The sequence below is a fragment of the Chiloscyllium plagiosum genome, chromosome 4, assembly GCF_004010195.1.
Source record: "Chiloscyllium plagiosum isolate BGI_BamShark_2017 chromosome 4, ASM401019v2, whole genome shotgun sequence".
Lineage (NCBI taxonomy): Eukaryota > Metazoa > Chordata > Chondrichthyes > Orectolobiformes > Hemiscylliidae > Chiloscyllium > Chiloscyllium plagiosum.
The window spans coordinates 110233065-110258464 of NC_057713.1; the positions used below are offsets into that span (position 1 = coordinate 110233065).

At 39.4% G+C, this 25400-nt stretch overlaps 1 protein-coding gene across 5 annotated transcripts in view; it reads right to left on the bottom strand.

Moving 5' to 3' along the window:
• The window catches only part of pou6f2 (POU class 6 homeobox 2), a 581389-nt gene that overhangs the window by 400020 nt on the left and 155969 nt on the right, over positions 1-25400 (bottom strand). The gene's annotated exons all lie outside the window — the stretch shown is intronic.

Sequence of the window (25400 nt, forward strand, 5' to 3'; positions counted from 1 at the left end):
TGAGAAATGTTAACCATTCAAATATATTCACCATCATCATAGAGGAGGGCTTCTTGTGTCTGAATCATGTGGAAATGGCCGAAGTAATGTGCAACCCCATACAACCAAGATAGTAGCCCCATACAATCACTGTAGTGGGTAGACTACATTACATTTGAAAATTATATCTGGCAGACCATATTGGCTCTCAATGTGACCTAACAACTAGTCAGTAGTAATTCTCCAGTATCTTGCAATTCAAAGCTCTTGCTCAGATGCCGGGGGCTTACCCAAATTATAGATTCTTTTCCAGTACTAAGCAGCCTCAGCTCTTGAGCTTGGCCAACAGCTTTGAGATACTTGCTCCCTGCGCAGATGAAGAAAAGGACCATACACTGTGGTATAGAAGGCCTTTCAAGCAGGGAGCAAATAAAAAATGTAGTAGGAAATTCTCAAATTAGAGGTCCAGACAGTAGCTTTTGTGTGTAAGACGAAGAGTTCCCCATGATGTGTTGCCTGTTGGTGCCAAGGTAAGGGTAATTACGAACTGGCTTGACGGGATATTGGAGTGGGAGGAGGATGATACTCCTGTTGTGGTCTGTTTGGGCCCAATACATATGCTAGCAGTCCTGTTTGAGGAAATAATAGGAATTAGGAACACAATTTAATTAAAGCAAGACTTCAAGGTTACAATCTCTGGTTTATTACTCGAACCACATGCAAATAGTATAGAGATAAGAAAATTAGGGAAGCAAATCTGTGGCTAAAGGAGTGGTGTGGAAAAGGGAGGTTCCATTTCGTTGGGGCACTGGTGTCAGTATTGGGGAAGGAAGGCATCATACTACTGGGACAGGCTCCACCTGAACCAATCTGGGACAAGGACCTTAGCAGAAAGGCTAATTGGGGTGGTCACAAAGAGTTTAAACTAATTAAGGGATGAGGTGGGGGAGGGAAAGAGGAGGAGGAGGAAGAGTAGGGAGGGATCAGGGAAATTGTTAAATTTTCCAGAACAATACAGAGAATCTGGAAAGGGTCAGGAATCTAACCTCAAGCACATCAGATAAAGGGACAGCTATGAGAAGAGGGGTGATCATTGCAGGAGTGAGGGTGTTGTACCTAGATGCATGCATTATACAAAAACAAGATAAATCAGATGATAGATTGAAATTAGTGACTACGGTAACGTGGGCATTAGAGATGTGACAGCAAAGGGACCAGGGCTAGGAACTAAGGGTCCAAGATACACATCTTAGAGGATTGACAGACAGAAGGGCAGAGGAGTCCAGGGTGCCTTGTTAGGAAGAAATGAATTTAAAGCGATGGCAAGATGATGTAGAGTCCAAAGGCGTAGAATCTGTGTGGGTAGAATTGAGGTACCACAAAAGGAAAAAGACCCTGATAGGAGTTACGTACGTTCCTCCTAGCAGTAGTCAAAGCGTGGAGCAGAAAATAAATCGGGAGATAGAAAAGGCATGTAAGAAAGGCAGTACTACAATAAACACAGGAGACGTCAATATGCAGGTGGACTGGGAAAATTAGGTTGGTAGCAGATCCCAAGAAATTCTTGGAGTATCTAAGGGATGGGGTCTTTTGGAGCAGCTTGTGGTAGAGCCAACTAGGGAATACACAACTCTGGATTTGGTGACGTAAAATGAGGCAGACTTGATTAGGAGCTTAAGACGATGGAAACACGAGGAGGCAGTGACTGATATGATAGAATTTACCTTGCAGTTTGAGAGGAAGAAACTGGAAGAGGAAGATGTAATGACATTACAATTGAGTAAAGTTAACTACAAAGACATGTGGGAGGAGCTGACCAGCTTTGATTGCAAGGGGAGTCTAGCAGGGAAGACAATACAGCAGCAATGGTCGGAGTTTCTGAGAGTAATTCAGGAGGCACAGCAGAAAATCATCCCCAAAAAGAAAATAAACAGTGGCTGTCAAGGGAAATCAGAACCAGCATAAAGGCAAAGAAGAAAAGCATACAATATTGTGAGGATTAGTGGGAAGCTTTTAACCAGGAGAGGTAAACTAAAAGAACAATAAGAAGGGAGAAGATGAAATATGAGGGTAAGCTAACTAGTATTATATAGTAATATAGTATTACATTGCAAGAGATGTTTTAGATATATACAAGGCAAGAGTGCATATTGGAGTGCTGGAAAATGAGGCTGGTGAAGTAGTAATAGGGAACAAAGACATAACAAAGGAACTGAATACAGGTACGTACTTTACATCAACTTTATGGTCAAGGATGCCAGTAGCGTACCTGTTCTTCATGAGAGCTAAGTGAAATGGCCACCACTAAGGAGAAGGTGCTGGGAAAGCTGAAGGATAAGGTGGATAAATTATGTAAACCAGATGGACTACACCCCAGGGTTCTGAAGGAGATAGCTGAAGCGATTCTGGAAGAATTGGTGGTGATCTTTCCAGAATCATTGGAGTCAGGGAGAGTCTCAGTCAACTGGAAAATGGCTAATGTAATGTCACTGTTTAAGAATTGAGGAAGGCAGAAGACAGGAAATTATAGGCCAGTTAGCCTGAACACAGTCATAGTAAGTTTACAGAGTCCATTATAAAAGATGAAATTGCAGAGTACTTGAAATGCATGGTAAAATAGCGTTGAATTAGCACAGCTTCATCAAGGAGATGTCATGCCTGTCAAATCTTTTAGAAATCTTTGAGAAAGTAATGAATAAGTTAAACGAAGGTGAGCTAGTGGACATGATCTATTTGGATTTCGAGAAAGTCTTTGACAAGGTGCCACACATGATGCTGCAAAATAAGATAAGAGCCCCATGGTGTCAGGGGCAAGAAACTGGTATGGACAGAGGATTTGATGACTGGCAGAAGGCAGAGAGTAGAGATAAAGGGGTCTTTTCTCAGGATGGTGCGCAAAGCAAGATCAACATTAGCAAGATCAATGGGATTTGAAGTTAGAGAGTCCATTCATCAGTCTAATTATGGCAGGGAAGAAGCTGTTCTTGAACTTGCTGGTGTGTGGGTTCAAGCTTCTGTATCTTTTGCTAGATGGAAGAGGTTGTAGGAGAACACTGCTGGGGTGTGATGGGTCTTTGGTGATATTGGCAGCCTTTCCGCTGCAACGAGAAATGTAAATGGACTCTATGGGTGAGAGGTTGGCTTCCATGATGGTCTGGGCTGTGTACGCAAACTTCTGTAGTTTCTTACAGTTTTGGGCAGAGCACTTGCTGTACCAGGCCATTATGGACCCCGATAGTATCCTTTCTGTGGCGCAAATCGTAAAAGTTGGTGAGGGTACAATGTGGAACAAATGTGAGAAACTGTGAAGTTATGCACTTTGGTAGGAAGAACAGACGTGTAGTCAAGATTAGAGTGGTGCTGGAAAAGCACAGCAGGTCAGGCAGCATCCGAGAAGCAGGAAATCGATGTTTTGGGCAAAAGCCCTTCATCAGGAAATGTAGACAGTTTTTGAAATGGGGAAAGGCTTTGGAAATCTGAAGCACAAAAGAAACTTGCAAGTCATAGTTCAGGATTCTCTTAAGGTTAACTGTTGGAAGTTAGGATGGCAAATGAAATGTTAGCATTAATTTTAAGAGGGCAAGAAGAGGGTTGCATAAGGCTCTGGTCAGACTGCATTTGGAATACTGCGAGCAGTTTTGGGCCCCATATGTAAGGAATGATGTGTTTGCATTGGAGGCTGTCCACAGGTTTACAAGCGTGATCCTGGGAACGAAGACTTGTCATATGAGGAGTGCTTGAGGAGTCTGGGTCTGTACACAATAGAATTTAGAAGGATGAGGGGGGATCTAATTGAAATTTACAGAATACTGAGAGGCCTGGATAGAGGGAACATAGAGATGTTTCCACTAGTAATAGAGACTAGAACCCAAGGGCGCAGCTTCAGAGTGAAGGATGATCCTTTAGAACTGAGATGAAAAGGAATTTCTTCAGCCAGTCAGTGATAATCTGTGCTGCAGAATGCTGTGGAGGCCAAGTCATTGAGTGTCTTTCAGACAGAGATAAATAGGTTCTTGATTAGTAAAGGGATCAAGTATTAAGGGGAGAAAGCAGGTGAATGGGACTGAGAAACAGATCAGCCATGAACAATACCTCACCCGAATGGCAAGGTCAAGGCCCTTAAGTAGCTTGTAATTGGCCCTGACATGATCGTAACAAGTCCAGATGATGATGAGCATTTCACATCCCACATTCTCTCCTGATTTCTAGACCCCTAACCAAAATAATACCCTAGCCCCACTTTTTCCAACTTGCCCTCCCATGACCGTCCTGGCCAGATCCAAAGGGTGGAATTCAACTGCTGCTGCTCAACACTAAATCTTCTTTACAACTGGCTCCATCCCTAGTTCTTTTCCAAAAATGAAGTTAATAAAATATTGGGATAAAATTCTTTGAAAATTATGATAGTTTTAACTTGAAGCATGAATGTAAAGATGCTGACCAACATTAAGTACAAATCAAAAGTTAAACTATTCAAATGAAATAGTTTCAAGTTTGAATTTAATTCTTAAATCACTGTTCACAAACTATAACAATCTATCTCTACTAACAGAAGCAAAATATTCTTTGGTTCACAGTGCAATGTTACCAGAAAGAAATATCCCTGTGGAAAAGGGAAACAAATCCTTCAACTTATTTATTTCTGCTCTAAAAATACACATAAAAACACAATGTAGCTAAACTTGTGGACTGGTATTAGAACTGGAGATCAATTAAGTAACTAGCGGCGATTAAGAAGTGAAAGGATAAATAAAGCAAACTTGAATAAAAGTGCTGCTTACAATGCACAGCACATCTGCCAGCATCTGGAAGGAAAAAGGCAGATTAAGGTTTCATATAAGACCTTTATGCTTAAACATTAACCTGACCTCAGTGAAAAATAACCTCTCTTTGTTTTTGATACTGGTGGACTTGATGTGTACTTACAGCATTTTTTTTTTGCAGCTCTGTGAATAATCACTCTCTCTTTCGCTGTCTCTGCAGGCTGTGAATTTGCTGCATGTGTGAAGGCTCTAGCTGTGCTAACATTAATTTTCGTGCTAACGTCAGTGGATTTAAAGTTAACTGATAAATTAAATATTTATCTGTCAAGATCCTGTGAAAACTCTTTTGTTGTGGCCAAATCTTAGACTGGAGACCTCTTCCCAATTCCTGGGTTCAGGCTAATGGGTAGGGTGGACCGCTGCTACCTGAAACCAGCTCAACATTGCTACCACTCCACCGATATCATTAAAATAGATTATCCACAAATTCCGTTCATTGCTGTCTGTAGGATCTTGCTGTGCACAATGTAAGGAAATGTTTGGAGCAATATGGTCCAGGTGCAGGCAGGTGGGACTAGTTTAGTTTGGGATTATGTTCGGCATGGACTAGTTGGACCGAAGAGTCTGTTTCCATGCTATATGACTATGACTGCCACATTTCTTCTGCATTACAAAACTAACTACATTGTAAAAGTGTTTTATTGGTTGCAAAGTCTTCAGGAAATAACTGTTGCAATTTAGTGTATCCACCACAGAGGTCAGTGCTGAAAAAACTGAACTCCTCGGAAACACTATTATTAAAACAAATGTAGGGCAATACAGCTCACCTATCGATGAACTCAGAAAGGTATTGCTTGTAACAACCAGGGAAATGTGTCTCAGGCCCAGACACCCATGTAATGATTGTTCCAGAAGGGCACACTGGCCAGGAAATGGGTGCTTACTTTTCTAGTGGAAGCATGCCTTCCCTATTTTAATGCCATGACTATTAAACTAGAATTTCAGCAGGAAAATCTGGAAGATACTTTACTCCATGGAAATTGTTTAGCTACAATCATATCTTTGAAAAAAAGCAGCAAACTTCACAAAATGGTAGATTGTAAGACCACAGCGACAGCTAATTACAGCCACACTCATGTTTCTTTTTCCCTCGACAAGATGACAACTGGGGTTTTCTGCTTCAGTACTCGCAGGCTTATGATTTCCTGCCTGTTTGCTTTAATGGGTGGAAAATCACAGACTGCCAAGCACAGGAGCAGAAAGGCATGCTCATTAATACAGCATTCTCCTCCTTCCTATCATGTCTTTCCTTTTTTTCAAGAAACTTATCTCATTCTTTTCCCAAGAAAAAATACTGCCTGTGCATTGACAATGGTTTGTAGAATAGAATCTTCCACCCCTCTGTGTAACCGTAATTCACTGCACAGGTGATATTGGTGATGAATGCTATAAATTAGACCACTTTTCTTAATCTTCCAGCAATGAATATGTTCAAATTTACTTTTAGGAAAAAAGCCCACTGTGAACATTGCAATAGATTGGGAGTGATGGCACCAATACTTGATACACATTCAGGGTACCAGATTGTGACACAGAAGAAAACATCAGGTAATGTAATAGGGAAGTGTTAACATGTAATAGCTCTAACCTGATGATGTGAGATTGGTAAAATGGGCCAAGAATTTCTAGCTGTACTGTCAATATTCACTGTCAGTACTGCTTGAAAATGACGTTGACTTCTGGTGTTGGCAGATTTATGATTAACTGAAAAAAATCTGTAAGTTACTGTTGTTGATATCCTATTCCTTCACAGGGTGTGCAGTTGCAAATTTTGCAGATGTAATCAGCACAGGATCCATAATTTGACACAAACTTCAACTTTTTACACACTCCTCTTGAATTTATGAAGCTAAACCTGAACAGATTGGTAACGGAACTGCAGGGATCAAGGCTCGGTCCACAACTATTTATGATCAACACTTTCTTGAAAGAACCAACTTATTGAAGCCAAAGTTGCTGATAAGATTAGAAAAGCAAGTTCGAAGGAGGATACAAAGAGTCTGCAACAGGATATAGAGAGGCTAAGTGAATAGGCAACAATTTGGGGAGAGTATGAAGTGGGAAGATATGAGGTTGTGTCTTTGATAGTTGTATGGCAAAGTAGAATCTTACATAAATAGAAAAAGATTGCAGAATTCTGCAATACAGAGGGCCTCTGAATGTAGCAAATAACTAAGACAGCAAACCAATGTTGATCCTTACTACAAGAGGGATAGATTATGAAAGTAGGAAAGTCTTGCTATAATTGTGCAAGGTTTTGCATGACCAGGCCTTTCAATACTTTGGGCAACTTTGATCATTTTACTTAAGGAGCAACATACCTGTATTGAAGTCAGTTCAGAAAAGATTCACTATGCTGATTCCTGGGATGAAGGCATTGTGTTTGAAGAAAGGTTGAGCATGCAGCTAACAAACTTGGGCCTATACTCATTAAGTATAGAAGAATGAGAGGGGGTTTGCTGAAAGATAAATGATTGAGTGGTTTATCAAGGTAGATACTGAAAGGAGGCTCTCCCCTTCAAAATAAGTTGCCTCCTGTTTAGATGAAGAGAAGGATTTTTTTTGAGTGTCTGCATTTGAAACTCTATTCTCACGTTATGTGGTAAATGTTGGGGCACTGAGTATGTGCAAGGCTGAGTTACACAAACGTTTGATTGGCAAAGGAGTCAAGGATTGCAGAGATAGGTAGGAAAATGGATTTAAGGTCAAAACAAGGTCAACCATTCATTTATTGACTGATGATGCATGCTGAAGGGGATGAATGGTTTACTCCTCCTGTCTGTTTCATTAATATGGGAAATTGATAGCACTGTTTATTACAAATTGTGGGCAACTTTCTTCAAGTTCAGTGGCAAGGGCCATCCATTCAATGCTGACCATACAATCTAGGTCTTGGTGGAATTTAAAGTAATTGAGTTTATATTAAATATACAAATCGGTATTAGGAAGAGGATCATACATAAAGGGTGATTCCCAAACTGTATGGAATTGTTCAGCTAAACTATTTGTGCCACATCAAGTGAAAATAGTCATAGAGTTTACAGCACGGAAACAGACCCTTTGGTCCAACTTGTCCATGCCGACCAGATATCCCAAATTAATCTAGTCCCATTTGCCAGCATTTCGCCTATATCTCTCTAAACCCTTCCTATTCATATACCCATCCAAATGCCTTTTAAATGTTGTAATTGTACTAGCCTCCACCACTTCCTTTGGCAAATACTGTCAGTAGTTGAATTAGTCAGCAGTTCAGTCAGTTCTGATGAAAGGGTGTTGGGCTGAGACATTAACTCTTTCTCCCTTAACATATGTTACCTGATCTGCTGAGTATTTCCCACATTTTCTGTTTTTGCTTTGGATCAGATGTGTTTATTCTATAAGCATAATAAATATCAGTATAAAAATAACTGAAGTCAGGTCAAATCAGAAAATATGTGGCGCAAGATAACTTGTTACTTTTTTTAAGGTTTATGATCCCAATGACATTTCTCAAACAAGTCAGGAAAGCTATCACTCTCAAGTAATGTGTTGAATGATTGTATAAATGTGTTATTGATTTTGACCCCGCTATCCCAGCTTTCCAATGGTCTAAGTGACTGTGTTGGTTGCATTGACACTAATTCAACAAACCCGATCAAGCCATTGACTTAAAGAAGGTTCAGTAATGATAACTAATTGTTCAAATTTTTCAGTGGGGACTCTCAAGGAGTGCAGAATCCCAAACAAATTATGATCTGACATATTTACTGTTATAATTTCCTAGAATTTCCACATCATAATGATTTATGCTATAGATGAGTCATGTTGACAGTGCAAACTTTCAGCAAAGCCAGGCTCTTTGTAATAATCTTTAAGTCTGTTCTTACTTTCAACCACTTCCACCTTTACTTACCACACCATAATGATTAATAATCTTGGATATAATAACCATATTTATTGAGCTTTTTACATTGGAGATGGTTGTATTGTCTTTCTTTTATCAACAAAATCACACACAATCACAGTTTTAGGGTTTCTTTAAATCCTCACTTTAGGGATGTTCCAGATTATCCTTCTCAGTGTGCTAGTCTCATTATTCTCCACATACATACAAAAATGTTTTTCCAGATGAGTTCAGTGTGCCCAAGAAGCAAATAGAGAATGTTTCTCAGTTCACCTCAGTTACAGATCCTGTCACATTTTGTCTTTGCAAGGTGGCAGAATAGCCCTACCTTAGAGTTTAACTGCCAAATAATTTTATTATACAATAAAAGGAGAAGTGAATAGTCATAGTTACACATTATGCATTTATAGCTGTATATAGCTCAGCTAGGTTTTTGTGTAGGAAAACAAATAGCAAATTGCTTGAGATTTCTGTGGTAATAATCTTATGAAGAAGTTTTGTTTTCTTTTACTTCTGTTTACAAATATTTTGTGGCTTTATTTCATTTTAGAAGTTTCAGTCAGATCCTGATTTGAAGAAAAACAGGTTAATTAGTGTCTTGAATTAATATCAGACATGAGAAGATTTAAATAAGCGACATTCTTTTAAAAATGATGCAAATCAAATTTGAACAAATCCCATAAATTGTTTATTTTTGCACTCATCAAATCGGCCCTATTTTTGGATAGCAGTATCAGAGAGTGACAGGTTTTATAACATATATATTAAGAAATGATTTCAGTGCTTAAAATTCATTTTTAATCCTTTAGGTCAGTATTGCCCAAACTTCTACTAACTGTGATCCCATTGTCATGACTCTTCAGCGAGAGACAGTGTGTGGTGAATACGACGTGAGAGCAAGTATCTATTGGCGAGGGAACATAGCTGTTATAAGTTGGTTAGAACTTTATGCCAACCACTGTTGTCTCAAAATTCAGGTCCCCAAGCATCAGCTTGCAACTCCACTTGAGGAAGCCCAGCCTTATGTCATTTGACAAAATTAATGATGCCAAAATAACACTGGCTGAATTTTTCTAATATGGAACTTACATTATTACTGTGCTTATGGACTCTAAGTAAGTCCGGACATACCTACATTTAAGATTTGAGAGATTTTTAGACTTCCAATTGCCTACTTTACTTTCCTGGATTGCTCCACAATTTCTACGACAGTGAATTCAGATGGCTAGATCCACAGAGGTTTAGGTTTTAGCCCTGTACTCACTGTGGTTTTTACATGGATCGATTTAGAAAGTTTCATGATAGGCATAAAGCCTGTTGAGTGGCATAACTTTAAGCTGGAGTGTCAAAGCACAAAGTAAACACATTGTTTCAATTGTGCCACAGCATGTTTCCAAATATACTCTTACAAATCAAATAACCATCTTATCCATTTACTGAAAAATTAACTTCAACTATATTTTCTCAAATCACCAGTATTACTTTAATATTGCACAAAAAAAACAATTTCATTTTTATAATTGTACTTACTAATTATTTGAAAACTAATGATTGCTTCATGGAATTGCTCATGGTAAGTCATTATCTGTTTATGACAGGTAGATTATATCCAGCAACACACAGGCTAAAGAATGGTCTTCAGTTGCAGAATGAAAGCAGTTCATTGTAAAATGGGGTACCCATTCACATCACATCCATTTTCTGTTTTTATTAACTCCAGCTATAAAAAAATACTGCCAATATAATGATGAGTTTATTTTGTGCACCCAGCAGAGACCAATTTTATTTCTATAATAAAATTATATTTGTGGTCAAGAACTTGCAATTAATCTATTGTGGCAAATTGTTCTAATTTATTCAAAATTTTACTTTTGATTAAAGCATGATTTCAATACAGTTAGATCCTTGCCTGGTCCCAGTAGTATTAAGAGGGTTTGCATGCTAATGAATCAATGTTTAACATGGCTATACTTACCCAATCTGGGCATGGAAGTTATTACATACGGGTAATAACCTTTGGTTGTAGGGAAACAATGAATTTATGAGTACACATTTGGGATTAGTTGACAAGAGGCTCTGCCCATGTGGGGAGCATCTGTTGTGGCACAATAGCAGTGTCCCTGCCTCTGAGCCAGAGGAGCCAGGTTTCAGTCCCACTTGTTCCAGAGGTGTGTCATAACATTTCTGAAAAGGTTGATTAGAAAATCTATCCAGGTGGGCAGCTAACAGGTTTAATTAGTAACTCTTCTGGCTAAAACCTACTTGATGGGGAGAGAGGTCAAATTCCTGTACACACAGGCAAATAAGAAACTTTGTTTCTGGTCAGTTCTTACAATCATAGAATCCCTACATTGTGGAAGCTGGCCATTCAGCCCGTTGAATCCACACTGACCCTCCACAGAGCATCATCTAGACCCACCCTATCCCTGTAACCCTGCATTTCCCATTGCTAATCTACCTAGCCTGCACATCCCTGGACACGATAGGGCAATTTAGCATAGCCAATCCAACTAACCTACTGGACTGTGGAAGCAACCAGAGAAAGCCCATGCAAACACCAACAGAATGTGCAAATGCCACACAGTCAATCACCCAAGGGTAGAATCAAATTCAGTCCCTGGTGCTGTGAGGCAGCCAGTGCTAATCACTGAGTTACCATGCCATCCAATGTTTCTGTAAGAATCATGTAAAGACACAGGACTAAGATTAAGATAATGCCAGTCAGGTTTTATCTAAGGCATACTAGAAATATGAAGCAAGGCAAGTATTTAGTCTATTAACAGCAATGCCATCGTATCTTTTTATTGCCTTGTACAGTGTGGGAAATACAATGAAATAATCTAAGAGACTGAATAGTCGTATGCTGCAAAACAAATCAGCTTCTTGATTTTATACTGACCCCAATCTCTACCTGGAGCATTCATCAGTTACAGCTTTCAGATAATTGAAGAGGTCACATCCATATTATGCAGTTTTCATGAATAAGGGTGTTCTCATTGTTATTCCTCCCCTCAGGTCTCACAGTCATATATCAAGCTATTCGTTAGTGAAAGTCAGCTCTTCATACTGAGGAAATCAGGTCAATTTAACAGGGGCAGCACGGTGGTTCAGTGGTTAGCAGTGCTGCCTCACAGTACAAAGGACCCAGGTTTGATTCTATACTCAGCATCATTCTGTGTGGAATTTGCACATTCTGCCCGTATCTGCCTGGGTTTCTTCCAAGTGCTCCGATTTCCTCCCATGGTCCGAAGATGTGCAGGTTAGGTAGATTAGCCATGTTAAATTGCCCATAGTGTCCAGCGATGTGCAGGCTAGCTGGGTTAGCCATGGGAAATGCGGGCTTAGAGGGGTAGGGTAGGGGAGTGGATCTGGATGGGATGCTACTCAGAGGATCAGTGAGGACGCGGTGGGGCTTTCACATTGTCGGGATTCTATGAGGAAAGACTTGGATGCCAACCCAAGAGAATAACTAGCTAGTGCTACATGTTTGCAATATTACACTGGAAGATATCCAGTCATGTTGCTCTAGTATGTAGGCTTGGGATGGAGTAGTCAGATCAGCAGTAAAGCACTTGAAGAGGAGGTTAATGAGGGAGGAGATGCAACATGACCACATATCAGTTGTCTAAACAGGACAAAGTAAATGGAGAGGCAAAGCCTGAGAACTGTAGAAACAGTTTGTGGGCTTAAGCAAAGAAAACTGGGCTCTTGGAACTGATTGGTTATATTTTCACAGCACTTTGATGCTAATAACTGGTAATTTTCATCTCTGGCTATTATTAATGGTGATTTGTTCCCATTATCTGTTCAGTTAAAATTCAGTTATTTAATAAATATGACATCAGAGATAATCAAATGTATACAATGTATACTTGCAATGCCTACAGATGTGTTTCCTGATGTATTTTAGCAAATTCTGTAATTGTTTGTCTAAATATCTAAATGTTATATTTCCTGATTTTCTTCTTCATGTATTTGCCACCCAATATTTATCTCACTGTATGTATTTCATTCTTCTTTGTAAAAATCCTAGAGAACTGCAGATGGTGGAAATCAGAAACAAAAACAGAAGTTGCTGGAAAATCTCAGCAGGTCTGGCAGCACCTGTGGAGAGAAATCAGAGTTAAAGTTTCAGGTCCAGTGACCCTTCTTCAGAACGGAGCTCAGAAGATCAGTTCTAAAGAAATCCAGTTCTGATGAAGGGTCACTGGGTCTGAAACATTGACTCTGCTTTCTCTCCACTGATGCTGCCAGACTTGCTGATTATTTCCAGCAATTTCTCAACAATTTTACCAGAGCACATTATCACATAATTTCTCTCACTGTTTGTAATGGGAACTTGCTGATGCAGAATTCCTGCACATTTTCTTCCTTTATAATTATATTTTTCAAAAACACTTCACTTCTAGGAAAGTACTATGATATATTGAGAAGCTTGCTCAAAGAGTAACATAAGTGAGCAGTTTATTTCCTTTCTTAGTTCTCTAGCAAATCACTTCTGGCTGCTAATTCATCCCTATGATGAGTTCCTGCTTACCAAAAGTTCTCCACTGAAATGTCTCTAGCAATGGAATGACTTCAAAATGTTTATTATTCTCTTTGGGGCATCTGCTGTGCAGCCAACGTTCTATTGGAGTCACTGCCATAAATCTATTATTTTCTCAAAAATCACTTACAGGTACTCATTATTCATTACACAAATGGCGAATTCAGTGAATGAGAGATTCAGCTAGAAAGTTGGTCATCACCTTGCAGGAACAAACAATTCCTCTGTAGGAACCATATTAAATCAATTAAACAAGAGATCTAAAGCAAAAATAGTTTTGCTGCCAAATTTCTCTGCATTAATTTTTTTGTGAACTCAGTCAAAATTGCCATAAGTTGACATTTTATGCAACCACATTTGCAATCACAGACAAACATGGCACGGATAGCTGCTATAACATATGTGCTTTTAAATCAAAATGTATGAACTGGAAGGTGTAAATAGTGGATAGATAGCAGGATTGAAAAAATCTAAAAGCTGCCTTAAGCTTAATCAAAACTCACCCAACTCAGAGGTCAGGAGCAATTCAAGTAACAACAATGTCACTTTTTGGTGAGTTAATTATGTTGCTGCCTTTTACTGTAATATATTTCCATTTTAACATAATGGGGACTGGGGTGGACAGAGTTATAAGTCACACTACTCCAGGTTATAGTCCAACAGGTTTGACTTTTCAAACAAGTCAACTTCACCTGACGAAGGAGCAGCACTCTGAAAGCTTATGATTTCAAATAAACCTGTTGGACTATAACCTAGTGTTGTCTGACTTCTCATTTTGAATTAATACACAACTGATATGAAAGAAATCTGAGTGACTGTGGCAAAGTGAATGTGTACTGTATCCCAGAATTGAACTCCAAATTAAATAGAAATTCTCATCAAATATTTTCACTGAAATCACTTTTGTCACCTTGTGCATTCGAATACACAGGAACATTGTCCATGACTTTCAGTCATTGAAAAGCAATTGGTGATACAACTTTGAACCTGCTGATAGACGTATGGAAACCCAGGATGGAAATTCATCAAAATTCAGGACGTATTTAGAAAACATGTCCTGCACAGTGCAAGACAACAGAAACACTACGCAAGATTCACTCAAGACTTTACTGATAAAGGACAACTGTGTATAGAGCAAGTAATAGGACTATTAATGTGACTGTCAATAAGTGAAACACATTCCTCAGGAAATACACGTGAACAATGAAAGACAGAAAGAGATCTACATCCATCCATCTGATCCCGTAAAACTGCAATGCGATACAAAGTTCTCTCTGCCATGCAATCTCCTAGGAGATACCAAATACAAACCCAAACCATTGTAGGGAAAACAAATGTTGGAAATTTCTTTTATCATACATCCAACTCTTCACCCAAAATACACACAAACTCTCACACATTTGCAGTACATACCAAATGTTGAGTAAGAAGAGGAAGGAGACCAACAGAGATTAAGGAAGCATTTCAGTGCATGTCAGTGACTAAGACAAACAGGGAGTTGGGAAGAAGCATTCATGTGAAATACCTAGGAAGATATTAGTGCCAAGCACAACTTTCAATCTTCATTATTCCATCAACAGGTAAACTGTGTATTCTAATCTTACAGATTTTACTCTGAACTGTTGTTCTCTAAAATGATGACCAAGATCTAATTATCAATTCAATCTATCCAGATTTCATCCTCTTGCACTGAACACATTTTGTCACTTTACTCTTGCACTTTATTCCTCGCACTATCTTTTCCAAAGTTAAACAGTTCAATACATCACATGGGTGACATATTCATGGTTGGACAAAGGGATAGATATGAAACCGGGAGAAAAATATCCTCCCTACTTTTTTCATCATTCCATGACTTGTTCTTTGTTCATCTCACAGAATTTAGAGTCTGTTTAATGCATATAAGTAGATTTCATATATTTTTTGTAATGGTTCACAAACAGGTAATGATAATTGGTTGATTTTAAAGTTCAACATAAAAAATGGAAATAATATTTAATTAATAAATAAAGGGTACAACTGAGTATGGGAGAATGGCTGTGAGTATTGCAATGAGAGATTAACCTTGCATGTTGGTAGCCAAGGAGAAAATATGTATTGTACATTTAGATTTAGATTAGATTTAGATTTAGATTAGATTACAGTGTGGAATCAGGCCCTTCTGCCCAACAAGTCCACACCAATCCGCCGAAGCGAAACCCACCCATACCCCTACATTTACCCCTTACCTAACACTACGGGCAATTTAGGATGGCCAATTCACCTGATCCTGCACATCTTTGGACTGTGGGAGGAAACTGGAGCACCCGGAGGAAACCCACGCAGACACGGGGAGAACGTGCAAACTCCACGCAGTCAGTCGCCTGAGGCGGGAATTGAACCCGGGTCTCTGGCGCTGTGAGGCAGCAGTGCTAACCACTGTGCCACCGTGCTGCCCACATATTCTTATAAAAGTCAAGCCTACATTTTCAGGGATCAAAGCCCTGTAATGTCAGAAGCAAAGTGCAATCTCCACAGTTTCATTAACAAGCTCAACCTTTGGGAGAAGCCAATAGCATAGTGGTAATTGTATGGGAATTTTTATTCAGGAAGGAGAGATTACATCTCGAGTGAGACATTGCCCAAGTGAGTCTATAGTTCAGGGGATTTGGAGGCAGCGTGGGAATTCAGTGCAGAGGAAAGGAAGTGTTTTTTGTTTGCCTTTTAGGCTCATAGTTTGTAAGGTTTTATTAATAAGATAAATTGAAGTCCAAGATTGGGGCCTAGCACAAAAGAGTGACATCATGGTAAACGTAAGTTAATTGGTTGATAACTACTAATTTGGATATCTATTATAGGTTCCTTTCAGACTGAAGGTAAATAGAGGAAATATTTACAGGCTACAAATCAGAACACAAGTGTGGAATTTTAAGTATCAAATTAAGAACTAAATGATGAAACTAGAGACGTTGGGCCAGTTGATGAGTTGTAACTGCATTCTGTGGAAGTTGGTGGACTCCACTGTGGGTAATAGCGGCTCCATCTGTCCCAAGTATTGGTTGCTTGAAGAAGTGCAGCTCAGAGTTGATGAGCTTGAGTCTGAACTTCAAATACTGTGACACATCAAGGAGGGGGAGAATTATCTAGATGCTGTGTTTCAGTCACATTCCTCAAACTACCTACCTCGAATTTGGTCAGTGGTCAGGGACAGGAGCGAATGACTACCAGTGAGGCAGACAGAGGGATTGGGTGAGTAGTGCTGAAGGAGCCTCAGCCCTTGAGCTTGTCTAAGAGGTTTGCACTTTTGCTTCCTGTATGGTTGAAATTGGTATTATAGGGAGGTTGAGAAAACTGACCAGAGCACCGTGATACAGAGAACCTTTCAAAAGTGGGGAGGAAAGAGAAATGTAGTTATAATTGGGGATAGTATAGTCATGAGAATAGACACTGTTCTCTGCAGGCAGAGTCAAGAGTCTCAAAGGCTGTGATGCCTGTCTGGTATCTGGACTCAGGAAATGTCATCTGGGCTGCAGAGGAACTTGGAGTGAGAGGGCAAAGATCCAGTTATCCATGTCGATACCAACAATATAGGGAGAAAAGGAAAAGAGGGAATATGAGCAGTTGGAGAATAAATTAAACAGCTGAACAAAAAAGACCATAATCTTCAGATTACTACTAGAGCCATGAACAAATGGCACAGGATCAACAGGATTAAAGAGGTAAATGCATGGCTCAAAGATTGGTGCGAGAGAAACAGATTTGAATTCATGGGACATTGGCAGCAGTACAGGCGTCACCAGTACATCAGTGGGATGGGCCCTACCTGAATCATGCTGGGACCAGAGATCTGGTGAATTGCATAACTAAGCTTGAGGATAGTGCTTTAAACTAAATAATGGAGGGTGGGTTGAGTTGCATCGAAAATTATTGGAAAACTCATCAGAGATGAGTTCATCAGAGGGAGAGCTCATCAGAGATTAATAAAGTTACCAGAACAAGTAATAGGACAGAGTAGGGAAATGGTCTTGAATCTAACTTCAGACACAGCAGCCAACTATGAGAAGGAAGGCAGTCAACACAGGACTGGGGGTGTTGTACTTAAATGCACACAGTTTATGAAAAGGTAAATGAGCTTGTAATGCAGATTGAAATTAACAGGCATGATGTTGTGGTGGGGGTGGTTACAGAGACATGGCTGCAAGTATACACGTCCTCTTGAAAGGACAGGCAGCAAAAAAAACTATGATGGGAGTTGTATACTGGACACTTAGCAATATCAGGACATGGGGAACAAAATAAATTAGGAGAGAGAAAAGGCATGGAAGAAAGGCACTAATATAATAATCATTGGGGAGTTCAAAATTCAAGTGAACTGGGAAAATCAGGTTGGTAGCAGATCACAAGAAAAGGAAGGATGAGGGAGAATCTGATTGAAACTTACAGAATATTGAGAGACGTGGATAAACTGGATATGAAGAAGATGTTTCCAGTAAACTAGGAGCTGGGGATACAGCCTCAGAATGATGGGACGACTCTTTAGAACTGAAATGAGGCGGACTTATTCCAGCCAGAGGATGGTTAATTGATGGAATTCATTGCTGCAGAGTGCCGTGGAGACCAAGTCATTGAATATATTTAAGACAGAGATAGGTTCTTGATTAGTAAGGAAATCAAAGGTTAATGGAGAAGGCAGGAGAATGGATTTAAGAAACATATCAGTTATGATTGAATAGTGGAGCAGACTCATTGGGCTGAATGGCCTAATTCCAATCCTGTGTATTATGGTCTAACATCACTAGACTAGTTACCCAGAAGCCCAGAAAAATGTTCTGTGATTAATTAATCAAATCTGGAATTAAAAGCTCGTCTAATAGTGACCACAAAATTGCTGTCATAAGTTAGTTCACCAATGATTTGTAGGGAATAAAATCTGTCACTCTTACCTGGTCACGCCTATATGGGACTCCAGGCTCGAGCCTAAATGTGGTATCAAGCAACTACAAGATTTAAGAAAGGAATGAAAGCAGATGGACCACGTGGCATTGACTTTCCCCTGGAAATTAACAGAAAGGTCAGGCAGTTCTAGAGAAACCAGTAGGCAATACAGGAGATCCCAAAGTCCTGTTCACTAGTCAGATTTCTGTTTTAATACTGATGAGCCCATTGAGTCCTCAGAGAATGCAGTCAGCACAAAGTTTGTGGCACATGGGTAATTCAGCGGCAAAGCAAGTGACAATGAAGAGGGGAAGAATTTGCCCAGTGCCGCTGGGCAAATTCTTGAAATTTCCTTCCTGGTTGTGCATCTAGCTACAGCAATATAGTCTGCAGCACTTCAAGAAGGTAGCTCACTTTCTCCACTACCTTCTCAAGGGCAACTTTGGATGGACAACTGCAACAGCAGTTCTAAAGAAGGGTCATATCAGACTTGAAATATTAGTTACGGTTCTCTTTCCACAGACCTGTTGAGTATCCAGCATTTTCTGTGATTGTTTCAAATTTCCAGCATCTGCAAAATTTTGCTTTTATTTAATGAGCAACAAATGCTTAGCTGCTAATGACACCCACATCTTACGAAAGAATAAAAGAAAGTAAGATGGGATTTTGACTCTCCAGGGAGCAGATTAAGGACAGTGCAATTCAGAGCACTTTAAAAAAGTTTCTGACTTTGTGTCTGAATGAAATTGATCAATACAAAATGTTGAATTAACTTTTAACAGCATTCTGTCAATCATCGTAACATTTCATTATATGATTAAGGAATAAATGTGCAAGCATCTCATGTAGAATTTATGATTTTTCACTTTACTTGAAGCTACTGGTGACTTTCATTGCTTTGGGAACATTTACGTGCATTTTAATGTAGTTATGATGAAATGAAGTAAACTGATGAAAAATAACTTTGCTGACACAACATAAAATACCTTCCTTATTTTTCTCCCTTAATAAGTGCTCTAACCAACTCATGGTCAATTTACTCGGGCTGAAATTTCAGGTGACAGCAGGGAACTGTTCTTAAATAATGACATTCTCAGATAGCCATTGGCCTGCCCACACATCACAGTGTCAGGAACATAAATAGCCTGCCTATACTTCTCTTTCTTTAAGATTGCAGGTCATTTTTTTTTTAAATGAGTGTGGGGAATTGCCTGTTTGCTCATTGCTATTTAGCTCAATTTGAAGCCCACCTTCTGTAATGTTCCCTGAAATCTGATGTCCAGTTTATAAAATATTCAAAGGTTTGATGAGGGTACAGAAGTGTTACAAAAGTAACAACCCCAGAAATGTGGAATTTCAGTTATTTAGAGAGATTAGAGAAGTTGAGATTGTTCTTCCTAGATTAGACAAGGCTAGGGGCAAGGTTTAAGAGGGAGGTACAAAATTCTGAAGTATTTTGACAGAAGAACTGAGGGGAAACCATGCAACTGTCAGGAGGTGAGGAAGCAGAAGGAAATAGAATGAAGATAAGTGGCAAAAGAATCTGAATGGATGTAAGGAGAAGTTATTTTTGAAACTTTTAAGTTGCTACACTTTGGAATGCACCTCATAAATGTGGAAGTAGATTCAATAGTAATTTTCAAATCAAACTTGAACGTACACTTTAAAAAGGAAAAATGTGCAAAGCTCCAGGGAAAGAGCAGTAAAGTGTAACTAACTGAATAACTTCACAAAGAACTCAAAGGGCCAAATGCATATCCTGTGTTTTAAGATAACATGATTTTAAAAAGGCCTGACAAAAACCTGATACTGAAAAGATGAATCTACCTGATCTCTTTACAGATGCTGAAAGACCTGCGGAGTTGTTCAATACTTTCAGTGTTGCATTCAGATTTACAGTAATTTGTAGTTGCTCCTTTTTTTAACATGAACAATTTAGGATACATACAGTGCAGTGCTGAATCTCCATGGGGAATTCTCTTGATCGTCTGCTGTTATCAAGGTGCAAATGACAAGCTCGACTGACAGATAATGGGATCAAATGACACAGAATCAGTGAAAAAAACTGCCCAACATTACAAAGCAGATACGTTAGGTTTCCACTGGTGGAATAATTAAGGTTTGCCTCATCTGTGGCTATTTTGTGATTCTTCACTAGTGCAGCTTTAGAACTTCAAAAATGACAAAACCTGCCCTCATTTTTGTTGTAGAAGACGATAAGGGTGATGCTTTAATCTCATAAGTTGGATTTTACATACCTCCACCAATGATTTTGAAGGTGGGGATGGGGAGGGTTGACGTGGAGAATGTAAAATACAGCAGATGGCTTGCTCATCCATCCCTGATCTGTCTCAGGTTTTAAGGGTAAAGGAAAGATGCTGAGCAGCCTGCTTGGCTCCCATTAGGTCTATTTTACCCGTGGAATGGGGTCGCCTATGCCAGGGTGCAAATCCAGCAGCTTGAGCTTCATGGGCTAATGCATAGGGAAGCCCTTCTAAAGGTGCTCCCTGGGCTCACCAGAGGCAATACTTCCCCCAAAAGCATCCTGGCCTTTTAAACCTGGGTTCCCTCAATCCTATCATCGCAATCGATGCAGCTCTAGCACTCCCTCAATGTTCTGCCAATGTAAGGCAAAAGTGATGAATGCTGTTCCCAGTGTTAAATTGCTGTAAGGAAGTCAGCAGGACCTTGGACAGGCTCCACACTGACCTTTTATTATGGCTGGTTTCTGAGAAATCCTGGCATGCTGATATCCCATAGTGAAAATTTGAGCTCATGTCATACACAGCTTTCCCACCATATGTAATCTGGATTTCCGATACACTGCCTGTGGCTGTGGTTCTCTGCTGTAAACATGAAATTGGTCCCATCCAATGTAACAGAAACCATCTAGACACTGAAATGATACAGAAAATAGGAGGCTGGGGATTGCCAGAAGTATTTTTGTGAAGATGAAGGATGCATGATCAACAAAAAAACTTCAAGTTCATAACAAGGAAAGAATCATCAGATGCTTCAACCTATCAACCTTCCTGTATGCCTCAGAAATATGGATTAGAGGTGAAGATCTGTGGAAGAAAATAGAAGCTTTTGAAATGTGGACAGTAAGATGTTCTTTAATAATTCCATATGTAGATCATAAAAGAAATGGAGAGGCCCTTGAAATTGCAAGAGTAAAAGGAACTCTGAGAAGTAAGCTCTAGAAAAGAAATGTCAGCAGTTCAAACATTTGAAAAGCTACAGAGATTTCTTCTTGAGGGCAAAGTGGAGAACAGCAGAGAGTGGGGTCGACCTAGGAATGGTCGACTGATGGGATATCACCCAGTTGCTGCAGTTGAGCGACAGTGGATTTGTGAGAAGGAGCTCAAAACAGCAGCAGCAGACACCGATGTAATTGCTGCCAGTTTTCCATTCATTTCAACACTGAATAAATGAGAACATTTGACCAACCAAATACTCACTGAAGAAATCAATCAGACAAATAGAAGAAGAGATAGCACCAGTTTTTCTGGGTCAGCGCCTAAACGGCCTGGTTGTCATGAGTTCAGCAAATAAAAGAAAATTGGGTGGATTGGAGACTCGAGTTCATGGAATCTGTCTAATTTTCCTCAATGTAAATGACCAAAAGGAAAATGCTTTTTAAATAGTAGATTAGAAACTCCTTCCTGACTAAGCTGCAGATACCGTGTGAACTGGCAGTCCAATTTCTTGCAAGCATTCTTACTCAGGCATTAGGCCCTCATTAGCATATTTTATAGTCAGCCTGCACACATGGAAAATGGTCTGACTCATGGTTGAATGATTTCCAGCTGTTCTTTGAGTACAAAATAGTGTCTGGAATTCTTAATAAAAACATTTTAATGAATCAGAATTTCTGCGTGCAAAGGCTACCCTCTGGGACAATCTTGCTACAGGTGCACAAGTAACAAGCCATCTTCGCGTTCACTGAGGTGGGTTGATGAAGTGTGAAGACCCATCAGGAGACAGCATGCAAAAGTGCCTGGCAGCCTTCACTGTGGCTGCTGTGAGAGACACTAGCTGAATAAGAGGGAGCACCTCCACGAGAGGGAGTCATGGAAGATAGGGTGAGATAATTCTTATTCAGTACAGTGTGCTCAGTGGCAGCAGGCTGCACGAGAGTCCATCACAATGGCAGAGCTTTGCCTACCTTTGAACATAGCCTATCTGTTTTCATGACATAATTCGCAGATCTCGAGTAAAACTAAACTGCTGGAAGTCATCTCTGGTGACTTAACCAGTGCGTTTATCCCTCAGTTAATATAATAATAAAAATCTGGTAATTTTCACATTGCTGTTAGTGGGAGTGTGCTGTGTGCAAAATTAACCATGTTTCTTGTATTGCAGCAATTCAGAAAAACTTCACCGATTCTAAAGCACCTTGAGATATGATTAGGTTAAATTGATTAGATTCCCTACAGTGTGGCAACAGGCCCTTCAGCCCAACCAGTCCACACCAACCCTCTGAAGAGTAACCCACCCAGACCCATTTCCCTCTGACTAATGTACCTAACACAATGGGCAATTTAGCAATTCACCTGACCTGCACATTTTTGGACTGTGGGAGGAAACCGGAGCACCCTGAGGAAACCCTTGCAGACACAGGGAGAACGTGCAAACTTCACACATACAGTCACCCGAGGCTGGAATCAAACCTGGGATCCTGGTGTTGTGAGCCACCATGCCGCCCATATCCAGTGGTTATGAAAAGTGCTATATAAATGTAAGTCTTTGGCTTTTATTCTTTATCTCCTGCTGTGTACCTGTTTCCTGTGAGCTGTCAAATCATGCATGTGTGGGGGCTCTTAGTCACCACACACGCAAGATTAGGATGTTGCAGGAAAGCCCAAACCAACTGCTTTAATTGGTTTGTTGCAGGGGTCTGTTTGAATGCTATTCGCATCCCAATGTCACCTTTGGTAAAAGTGTGTAGAGGTAGGAACTGATCAATCAAATTTTCATCATTTTTTTCTGCAACCCCTCCATCCACCTCAAACCTCCAAATCCAACCACAAGGGCATTGGAAAGTTTCAGGCCTATCTATCTCAAATTAGTGTTTCAATTACTGCCTTTGGTTCACAACTAAATACCAAATTCTATTTCTGTGCTTTTATAACATCTCCACCATTTTACAATTCATTACTGAGTTTGGCTAGTTCAGGTTTCAAATTACAAAACTCTATTTTTCTATATAGTTTAGTTGGACAATGTTGTAATTTCAGTTCAAAATTAATCTATTGCTTTAATGATTCAGCATTAACAAATATGTTGCATTTAACAAATCTTAATCAATTTAACTATTGATCATGGAGGAATACATAAATTTTAAAGTTATATAATTACATGACTGGTATTGCTAACTTATGAAGGCGTCATGCATAATTAAAGAAGCACAAACATATGACATATGTACATAAGTTTCTATACGTTAGACAACTAAGCAACAATATTGATTGGGATAGACAGACCTTTGGGTAGATATCGGTCAATAAGTATGATTTAGATAAATAAGCATGTGGAAAGTTGGACAAATAGACAGGTAGGTGAATATATGCCCAGTCCTGATGAAGGGTCCTGCCCGAAATGTTAACTCCCCTGCTCCTCAGATGCTGCCTGACATGCTGTGCTTTTTCCAGTGCTACACTTTATCCACTCTGACTCTCTAGCATCTGCAGTCTCCACTATCTCCTCAGTAGGTGAATATATTGCAATTGAGGAAAGGCATTAACGTTAATGGCCAGAGATACAGGCAGCACAAACAAATCCTGTGGCAGAATGAGTATTATCCCAGACGGTCGAGGATCAAGTCTTACCCAAGGTCATAATGACCAAGGAAGGCGCATTCACAATGTGGTCAAACATTGTGATTAATTGATGTGGTCAATCAACCTGCAAATTCTTCCAGCACATGCTGATGAGAGTGGGAAAGATTCTTGGTCAATTGTGTAATCAAAAGAAAGTTAGAGCCTCTATATTACCATCTGTAGCTCTAAACTAAAACATGCATATAAAGGTGCATGAGAGAACCTTAACACACCATCAACATAGGCAGATAAATGGATATGGATATACCACACATTGAAATGCATAAGACAACCCAAAAGATCATGTTTCCGCATTTATTCAACATACAAGTTGATTTCACTTGCCCACCCCCATTTTCAGCCATGACTTGTCATATTTTAATATAAAGTCAGCCTATGTTTCTTGCTCCACAATTGCACAATAACTATATGCATGGGATCAAGCAGATGATATAGGTTGTGAGTTGCAATGTTGTACAGAAACTTAAACACATCCACTCTTTGTGCAGGTGATAGTAACACTTCAAATTTTTGACCAGTTCACTGAAGGACCATTTTTATACTCAGCATTTACTCCAGCCCTCACCCCAGCCTCTTGTTCATGAAGGGAGTTTAATTTTGAGGCTTGAGAGAAAAGCTTATGCATGACATCTAGAAAGGCTTAGTGAATAGTGAGACATAGATATATGCCAGTAAATAGATTATGATGTATTAGTGCATTGATACATACAAAGACACATGAAGAGCAAAGTAGGCAGGCAAATATATTATAGTTGACTAGATAAGCAGACATTGACAGGGTCTCAGATAACAGATTGGCAAAGATAGGTAAATAAGGATACATTGGTAAACAGGTAACCAGATACCTTGATAAAAAGGGATTAATATATATAGAATTACGTACTTATTCATTCAGATAATGATGGCTACTTAGATAGATAAAGCAGGTAAATACACAGAATAGGTAGATAAATAAAATTTAGTAGACAGGTAGCCAAACATAGATGAGTGATAAGTAAAAAAAATGCTGGAGATAGAGAGGGATACAGGTAAATACAAAGGATACCCCAGTCATTTCAGACTCTGCTATAATACTGCATAATACCTTTGGACCACATTTTCTGGGTGGGAAATTCAGTTAAACCGATACATATTTTGTTCTCTTGGAAATCCATCTGTACTCACCAAGGTCCCTTAGCTCTGAATGGTGTTGGTTGATAAAATGCTGCTTTGGAAGTCATTGTTCGTGTCAAATGCTACATTAGAATTTCATGCACAGAAAAATAAATATTGGTTGTACACATTCTAGTTATGTTTAAAATCACCAGTAATTCCTTTTTTCTAATTACCAGAGCAGCCTTTGCTCTCTTGTTGCAAACACTGCCCAAGAAGGTCACCGAATATGTATGAAACTTCTACATTCATTATTTTTT